The sequence below is a fragment of the Mesoplodon bidens genome (genome assembly GCF_964165515.1).
Source record: "Mesoplodon bidens genome assembly, chromosome: 14".
In the NCBI taxonomy this organism is placed as follows: domain Eukaryota; kingdom Metazoa; phylum Chordata; class Mammalia; order Artiodactyla; family Ziphiidae; genus Mesoplodon; species Mesoplodon bidens.
In genome coordinates, this window is record NC_138170.1 from 41424163 (window position 1) to 41434128 (window position 9966).

General features: G+C 40.5%; 1 pseudogene across 1 annotated transcript; it reads left to right on the plus strand.

Moving 5' to 3' along the window:
* Positions 1 to 1270: 1270 nt before the first annotated feature.
* On the plus strand, positions 1271 to 2113 carry LOC308627936 (small ribosomal subunit protein uS2-like; annotated as a pseudogene). The gene has a single exon. The product of its transcript is annotated as a small ribosomal subunit protein uS2-like (transcript).
* Positions 2114 to 9966: the final 7853 nt, after the last annotated feature.

Consider the following 9966-nt stretch of genomic DNA (forward strand, 5'->3'; position numbering starts at 1 on the left):
TATGGAGGAGAAAATAGATTAAATCCTCCTCTCAGGAAAAAAGATGGAGCAGAATCTATCCTCTGCCCTCAACTGGCTTGATGACCTACCTGCACCTTACACCACTCAGGGGAATTTGGGAGGGAAACAGACAAAGCTTATGGACCTTTGACGACTTGAGAGGGAGCATTGCACTGGAGTCAGGAGATGCCACTGGAGCTCCTCATTTTTCAATTTGGAAGCCACTCTTTCATAGTAATAATAATGATCCCAGTCATAACAGACACCATATCAAAGTTAAATGTAAAGAACATATCCTTTCTATAGTATTGAACTAATGTTAAAGGCATGATGCTCTCAGTTGAAAACAACCATTTGAAATAGCAATAATAACAAGAAAATAAGCATGTTTTGAGATTCTTCCTTTCCACCCTGTCAGGCACCCCTGCTTGGTGCTGTTTCGGTACATGAGCACAACGGCATATGCAGCTCTTCACTTGGTATAAATGTTTTGGAAGCTGGCATTGCTAAGCTATGGCCAATTTCAAATGCAAAAATATACTTCCCCTGGAAAACATGCTTGCTACAACCTTCATGCCACCTTCGACTATTTGTGTAGTTCCTAAGTGGAATATGTTTGGTTTATGCAAAGCTGAAGGAAAAGGAAGACGGAACAAATATCCAAAAGCACGTTGCTATGTCTTCTCTCTGTATCTTCAAACAATCACACATTTACTCATAAGAGATGCTGAACAAGGTCATCAGATCTAGAGGACACTATATTTTTCGAGTTGATGATATATTGATCATATTTTCCTTCACAGAGACTGCCTTTTTGAAAAGTAGGAAGTTATGTATTTTTTATTTAAACTCCATGTACATGGCTATGATTTATTTGTATTTTATTAATTAGTTTACACATATGAGTTGTGTACTGAGTGTCACTTCTATGTCAGGCATAGTGGTGGCCAACAGATTCTGATTAGAATCCACTTAGAGTCTTAAGCCCTAGCATATTGCGGTTTTATTGTTCACAATTAGAATTTTATGGTACTTTTCTTGGACCCTTTCTTTTGATGCATTGTATTAGTTTCCTATTGCTGCTGTAACAAATTTCAACACATTTTATGACTTATAACAACACAAACCTATTATCTCACAGTCCTCCCAATTAGAGTTACTGAAATCCAGGTGTCAGCAAGGATGTGTTCCTCCTTTCCGCACTACGCAGACAGGGGTCCATACAGCGTTGTTCTGGACTCCCATCCTAACTTAAAGGGAAACTTTCACAATGTCCGGAGCCCTTGATGTCCTGCAAGTGAAGGAGGAGGATGTCCTCAAATTCCTTGCAGCAGGAACCCACTTAGGTGGCACCAACTTTGACTTCCAAATGGAACAGTACATCTACAACAGGAAAAGTGATGGCATCTACATCATAAATCTGAAGAGAACCTGGGAGAAGCTTCTGTTGGAAGCTCGTGCCATTGAATTCCCAGCTGATGTCAGTGTCGTATCCTCCAGGAATACTGGCCAGCAAGCTGTGCTGAAGTTTGCTGCTGTCCCTAGAGCCACTCCTATTGCTGGCCATTTCACTCCTGGACCCTTCACTAACCAGATCCAGGCAGCCTTCCGGGAGCCAAGACTTCTGGTGGTTACTGATCCCAGGGCTGACTACCAGCCTCTCACAGAGGCCTCTTATGTTAACCTGCCTACCGTTACTCTGTGTAACACAGACTCTCTGCTGTGCTATGTGGACATTGCCATCCTGTGCAACAACAAGGGAGCTCACTCGGGTCTGATGTGGTGGATGCTCGCCTGGGAAGTTCTGCACATGCATGGGACCATCTCCTGTGAACACCCATGGGAGGTCATGCCTGATCCCTACTTCTACAGAGATCCTGAAGAGATTGAAAAGGAATAACAGGTAGCAGCTGGGAAAGCTGTGGCCAAGGAGGAATTTCAGGGTGAATGGACCACTCCTGAGTTCACTGCTACTCAACCTGAGGTGGCGGACTGGTCCGAAGGTGTGCAGGTGCCCTCTGTGCCTACTCAGCAGTTCCCCATTGAAGACTGGTCTGCAGCTCCCACTGCTCAGGCCACTGAATGGGTAGGAACAACCACTGAGTCATCTTAAGCTGTTCTTCCACAAACTCTTCAAATGGAAATAGGTTGACGGAAAACAAACAGTTTCTTAAAAAAAAAAAGAAAGAAAAGAATGTTTCCTTCTGGAGGTTCTAGGAGAGAATCAAGTCCTTGCATTCTCTTTGCTGATGGTCTCTTCCCTCATTTTCAAATCCAACAGGGTAGCATCTTCAAATCTCTCTATTTCTCTCCTCTCTGTCTCTCTCTCCCCCTCCCCCCCCACCTCTGCCTCCGTCTTCACATTTTCTCTGACTCTCTTGCTTCCCCCTTATAAGCAGCCTTATGATTACATTGGGTCCACCCAGATAATCCAGGGTAATAATCTTGCCAAATCACATTTGCAGTCTCTTGAGCATGTAAGGCAACATCTACACAGGTTGTGGGGACTACGATATAGACTTCTATGTGTGTGTGTGGTGTTCGGGGGGGGGGCGTTATCCCACCTACCACATTCGCATATTGAACTCATCTCCTAGTTAAAATTCCTCTGCTTACACTGTTCTGTGTACTTTAAAAAATGAAGTGTTTTTGAAACATTTTCCCCAAAAATGACATGAAGAAATTTACACCCTTTTTGGGTCTTCACACAGAATGTAGCACCAATCCTCTGGATACCAGGGCAGATCTTCTAAAGGAAGTGAATTTCTAGGTGTTGCAGAAGGAAACTGTTCACTGAGTCCAAATTTTCTTAGCACAGCACCCCCAAAAGTTCAGTTTCTCTAGCTAAAGGTAAAAGCTCTCTGAATTCTACTGGATGGTACTCTGGGGAATATTTTTGTGTGCTGAACACAATTAAAATTATAATTCTTCTATTGCATTTATGCATATTAAAATAGAATAACAACTTAATATTTTGACTCTTAATAAGTTTTCCCCAAAAGGAGATCATTACTCACAGTTCACACAGTGTGAAAGACATGAATGTGTGCCTTGGCAGCCTGAGATTTACTGTGACTCTATTTCTGTACTGAATACAAATTCATGTAAAAATATATTCATTCCCCTATTCTCCCTGCATTGAGGTTTACGAATGAATAAATGGCGGGTTAGCAGTTCTAAGAATACGAATGAATAAATGGTGGGTTAGCAGTTCTAAGAATGCTGGGGCAGGGTCATAAGGACTTATGCCTCCTGGAAAGATCCTTTGGGGCAAGAGAGGTCTATTAGCCCATTCCATGTTTCCCAAGCTGAGGGAGAGGCTAGAGGGCCACATTCTGAGCTGAGAGGTTTTGAAACTTTGCTTTCCTTGGCTCTACAAAGCGTAAGCTTTCTGATATTTCTCTCTCTTAAGCTATTTAATGAGGAGGAAGAGAGACATTTTCCCCAGTATTGAGTGGAAAGGAAGAGTAGATGAGAAGGTATGGCTGGAGGATTTCTAAACCCACAACTACACCCCAGTTTACTCCAAAGATGGAGACACTATAGCATGAACAGCTGAAGTAGGATTTTGCTTTTCATTGAAGGTATTTTCTGCAAAGTTTTGGAAGAGTTATGAACTAGTGGGAAGAAACCACATATATAGGCCTTGACACACACACACACACACACACATATATAGATTAATAAGTTCCTGTTTTAATTAGCCAATGATACAGTGCCATATTATGAATAAACTGGCCATCAAGGATGAAGGAGTGGAGTGAGGAAGAGGTTTCCTGGGCCTCAGAGACTCTGATAGGAGCCCAAAGCTGTTGATACTAGTGTTTGTGCAAGAAACGGTTTCATGAGATCAAGAGAACTCAACTCTTGCTGTGGCGTAGTCCTATAAGCTTATATTATCATTCAGGAAGAATATACCTTACATTTGACAGAAGGTTTTCAAACATCAGGACATCCGTGTTCTTGATCCAAATTCAGTGTCAGCAAAGACTGAGTCATCGCCTCTCACTGGCAGTTGTTGCTTTACTTTATAATACCTTTTATATTAGTTATCTTTTGGGGGCAACATGATGAACTTCAGATCTTTTATTGGCTTAGTGTTTTTTTTTCATATTTATTTATTTAGGCTGCTCCTGGTCTTAGTTGTGACATGTGGGATCTTTGTTGCTGCATGCGGGATCTTCAGTTGTGGCATGTGGACTCCTTATTGCGGCATGCAGACTTGTTAGTTGCAGCATGCGGACTCTTAGTTGTGGCATGCATGTAGGATCTAGTTCCCCGATTAGGGATCGAACCCGGGCCCCCTGCATTGGGAGTGTGAAGTCTTACCCACTGGACCACCAGGAGGTCCCTTAGTGTTTTTTCTTTTTTTCTTTTTTTGGATCTTTATTGGAGTATAATTGCTTCACAGTACTGTGTTAGTTTCTGTTGTACACAAGAGTGAATCAGCCATATGCATACATATATCCCCATATCCCCTCCCTCTTGAGCCTCCCTCCCACCCTCCCCATCCCACCCCTCTAGGTGGTCACAAAGCACAGAACTGATCACCCTGTGCTATGCAGCTGCTTCCCACTAGCTATCTATTTTACGTTTGGTAGTGTATATATGTCCATGCCACTCTCTCACTTCGTCCCAGCTTCCCCCTCCCCGACCTCATCCTCAAGTCCATTCTCTGTCTACGTCTTTATTCCTGCCCTGCCACTAGGTTCATCAGTACCATTTTTTAATTTTAGATTCCATATATATGTGTTAGCATACAGTATTTGTTTTTCTCTTTCTTCACTCTGTATGACAGACTCTAGGTCCATCCACCTCACTACAAATAACTCAATTTCATTCCTTTTTATGGCTGAGTAATATTCCATTGTATATATGTGCCACATCTTCTTTATCCGTTCATCTGTCGATGGACATTTAGATTGCTTCCATGTTCTGGCTATTGTAAATAGTGCTGCAGTGAACATTGTGGTACATGACTCTTTTTGAGCTATGGTTTTCCCAGGGTATATGCCCAGTAGTGGGATTGCTGGGTCATATGGTAGTTCTAATTTTAGTTTTTTAAGGAACCTCCATACTGTTCTCCATAGTGGTTGTTTCAATTTATATTCCCACCTACAGTGCAGGAGGGTTTCCTTTTCACAACACCCTTTCCATCATTTATTGTTTCTAGATTTTTTGATAATGGCCATTCTGACTGGTGCGAGGTTATACCTCATTGTAGTTTTGATGTGCATTTCTCTAATATTCAGTGATGTTGAGCATCTTTTCATGTGTTTGTTGGCCATCTGTATGTCTTCTTTGGTGAAATGTCTATTTAGGTCTTCCACCCATTTCTTAATTGGATTGTTTGTTTTTTTGATATTCAGCTCCATGAGCTATTTGTATATTTTGGAGATTAATCCTTTGTCTACTGTTTAATTTGCAAATGTATTCTCCCATTCTAAGGGTTGTCTTTTAGTCTCGTTTATGGCTTTTTTTGCTGTGCAAAAAGCTTTTCAATTTAATTAGGTCACATTTGTTTATTTTTGTTTTTATTTTCATTACTCTAGGGGGTGGGTCAAAAAAGATCTTGCTGTGGTTTATGTCAGAGTGTTTTTCCTATGTTTTCCTGTACGAGTTTTACAGTGTCTGGTCTTACATTTAGGTCTTTAATCCATTTGAGTTTATTTTTGTGTATGGTGGTAGGGAGTGTTCTAACTTCATTCTTTTACATGTACCTGTCCAGTTTTCCCAGCACCACTATTGAAGAGGCTGTCTTTTCTTCATTGTATGTTCTTTCCTCTTTTGTTGTAAATTAGGTGATTAATGTGCATGGGTCTATCTCTGGGTACTCTATCCTGTACCATTGATCTATGCCAGTACCATACTGTCTTGATTACTGTAGCTTTGTAGTATACTCTGAAGTCAGGGAGTCTCATTTCGCCAGCTCCGTTTTTCTTTCTCAAGATTGCTTTGGCTATTCGGGTCTTTTGTGTTTCCATGTGAATTGTAAAACTTTTTGTTCTAAATCTGTGAAGAATGCCATTGGTAGTTTGATAGGGATTGCATTGAATCTGTAGATTGCTTTGGGTAGTATAATCATTTTCATAATATTGATTCTTCCAATCCAAGAACATGGTATATTTCTCCATCTGTTTATGTCATCTTTGATATTTTTCATCAGTGTTTTATAGTTTTCTGAGTACAAGTCTTTTGCCTCCTTAGGTCAGTTTATTTCTAGGTATTTTATTCTTTTTGTTGTGATGGTAAATGGGAGTGTTTCCTTATATTCTCTTTCTGATTTTTTGTTGTTAGTTTATAAGAATTCCAGATATTTCTGTGCATTAATTTTGTATCCTGCAGCCTTACCAAATTCATTGATTAGTGCTAGTAGTTTTCTTGTGACATTTTTAGGATTTTCTATATATATTATCATGTCGTCTGCAAACAGTGACAGTTTTATTTCCTCTTTTCCAATTTGTATTCCTTTTTTTTCTTTTTCTTCTCTGATTGCTGTGGCTAGAACTTCCAAAACTATGTTGAATAATAGTGGCGAGAGTGGACATCCTTGTCTTATTCCTGATCTTGGAGGAAATGCTTTCAGTTTTTCATCATTGAGTATGATGTTTGCTGTGGGTTTGTCATATATGGCCTTTATTATATTGAAGTAGGTTCCCTCTATGCCCACTTTCTAGAGAGTTTTTATCATAAATGGGTGTTGAATTTTGTCAAAAGCTTTTTCTGCACCTATTGAGATTATCATATTGTTTTTATTCCTTCATTTGTTAATGTGGTGTATCACATTGATTGATTTGTGGATGTTGAATCATCCTTACACCTCTAGAATAAATTCCACTTGATCATGATGTATGATCTTTTTAAAGTATTGTTTTATTTGGTTTGCTAACATTTTGTTGAGGATTTTTGCATCAGAGGGATTGGCCTATAATTTTCTTCTCTGGGTAGTGTCTTTGTCTGGTTTTGGTATCAGGGTAATCCTGGCCTCATAAAATGAGTTTGGAAGTGTTCCCTGCTCTTGAATTCTTTGGAACAGTTTGAGAAAGATAGGTATTGAATGTTTGATAGATTCACCAGTGAAGCCATCTAGACTTTTTTTTTTTGCGGTACGTGGGCCTCTCACTGTTGTGGCCTCTCCCACTGTGGAGCACAGTCTCCGGACGCACAGGCTCAGCGGCCATGGCTCACGGGCCCAGCCGCTCCGCGGCATGTGGGATCTTCCCGAACCAGGGCACGAACCCCTGTCCCCTGCATCGGCAGGTGGACTCTCAACCACTGAGCCACCAGGGAAGCCCTCCTTTTCACTCTTGGTCCAAGCGTCTTGAATGGATGCAGGTCAAAATCATCTACCATTAACCTCACCAAATTTCTGAAAACAGAAAAAAAAAATAAGAAGAAGAACTTCTAATTTCCTCCTGGAGCAACATTTACAAAATAAATAATTCAGAATACACTGAGATATAGGATCCACATAAAATTATGTATAATCATTGAAGGATAATAATAAAGGGTATAATGTAGGCAAATATAATCTTTTGTAGTTGCTTTTAAGTTTCACTTTTAGTACTCTATAAGAACTATTTTTTTATTTCTCTTATAATGTTTTTATAATGTTTATTTCTGCTTTTAAAAAGACATTCAGATAAATGTAGATATTCATTATTTCAATATTCTAATGAGTTAACTTTCCCAAATCTAATTATAGTAGCAGAATAAATAAACAACATGACAATAAAAATTATCAAGCATTTTAACCAAAAATTTTATGTGCAACAGCTTTAGAAGGGCTATTTAACTGCTTAGACACACATGTACATGCACATCCTCACACAGAAGCAATGTATATCTCACATCTGCACATCTCAATTGCAACATAGTTCACATGTATTTTTATGTTTTCATTACACTTACATATTTCTTTATTTCAAGTTAGGAAGTGGTCTACTTGAGGTCCAGTAATTTCCCTCATGTAGGTTTCATTTTCAGCAAAATATAAATGGGCCAACCAGACTTCCAATTTGCTGCTTATGCTTATATTGATGTCTGTTCCTACGTTTGTGTATTTCCACTGTTCTACCTTATTCCATTGTTTGACTATATTGCAATTTCTATGTTCTACTAATGAACACTTATGCAGTTCTCCATTTTGCTATTATAGACACTGCTGCAATGACCATTCTAATACTTGACTCCTGAGACAAAAAACATAAAAGTTTATCTAGATGATATTCTTGGGTCTTATGATATATTTATTTTCAAATTTACTAGAAAATCTCAAATTGCTTCTAAAGTAGTTGTACCACTTTGCAAGTTTATTTAAACACTATCATTGTGGTTTTAATTTTCATTTTCCTGACTGCCAGTGAGCTTGAGTAGCATTTCAAATGATTTTTTTTTTTTTTTGCCAGTCATATTTCCTACTTTGTGAAATACCTATTGGCACCTGTTGCCAATTTTTCTATTGGGTCATCTGTCCTTTTTTATTGATAGTAATTAATTCTTAACTCCCCATGTATGTCTCCAGCAGAGACCTCCAACACTACCTGAAAGATCTAAACTGCATTAAATGCACTAGAATTCATTGCCATCGCACTAGTAGACTCTGCTACTCTCTTTTCCTCAAAAGGCCTCCTGTCTCCTTAGTTGAGAAGTCTGGGAAGCCCAGGTCCTTCCTCCCATCAGTCTTGGGGAAGAACTTAGTAGATATTCTTTGTCAGGGATTGAGCACCCTCGTAGATCCTTAATCTAAGCCTAGAATATTTCCTTCCTGACTCTCTGGATCGTCTTTTATTTCTAGCAAAATGGGGGAAAACTTCCTTTTGACAGGGACTTGTTTGATTCTCATCCACCTCTGTCTCGTTGCCTCTTTCAGTTTAACAGGGTTTGTTCTGGGCATTGTGACTACTTCCAGTGCAGGCCGTGGGGCCATGCCTCCACTTGTGGCCACTCATGCCTCTATCTCTGAGTGCAAAGCTGTTCCCATACTCTCCTCCTCTCCCACGTACCTGGTACTGCTATATCCTGTGAAGTCCTTCAAAGATGGCAGTCTTTTCTTCTCAACTCCTAATTTTTCCCCACTAGTATTAATGTTTTATTAAGTTTTCTGATTTCACATATTCTTACTGATTGACCTAATAGTTGTACTCCTGTAATACAATATATTTTCCCTTGGTAAAACTCTAAAGTGACCCAGATGTGAGAGAGGGAAGACGTTCTCAGATTTGTAGCCTTGGAGAAATCAGGCACATCACTAGCCATCCACTTTATCTCACTTGACTTCAATCCAGCAAGGTTTTCTTCTTCCCTGAATAAAATCCTATTCAAAACACAGTAGTTATGAAAGGAGGAGGTCAACGTGGCCGATTAGGAGGACACAGAGCTCATCTCCTGCCACAAACATCAAAAATACCTCTACATGTGGAGCAGTTCGCACTGAAACAAACTGGAGACTGGCAGAAGGACTCTCCTACAACCAAGGCTGTAACATGGAGTCAGGTAGGAAGGGAAGAGAAGTGATGAGGTTGGGACCTGTGCCCCTTGGAGGGGACACAGAAGAGGTGGGGGATTACATTGGCTCAAAGATCCTCCCTGGGGAGCGAGCAACTTGAACCACATATTGGGTGCCCACGTCTGGGGCCCAGCACTGGGAGGGATGAGTCCCCTTAGCTCATTCGAGAACCAGTGGGACTGACAGCAGGGCTGTAAGAAGCCTAAACTCCGCTTGTGAAACACATGCACATGCTTGCTTACTCCTGAAGCAAGGCAGAAGCAGGCTAAAACTGCCTGGGACTCTGGCTGGTTTCCCAGAACTGCCCCAGCGTTTGCCCCAGCCTGATCTGAGTGCCCGCTCCAGCCCATTTTGCTCCATGGTACAGCTCCACACTAGGGCGAAGGCTGCTGCAGCTGAGGAGAGTATGCAGTTGTAGGAGACACAGCCAGTTTGACGCAGCACAGCAGCAGTGGTGT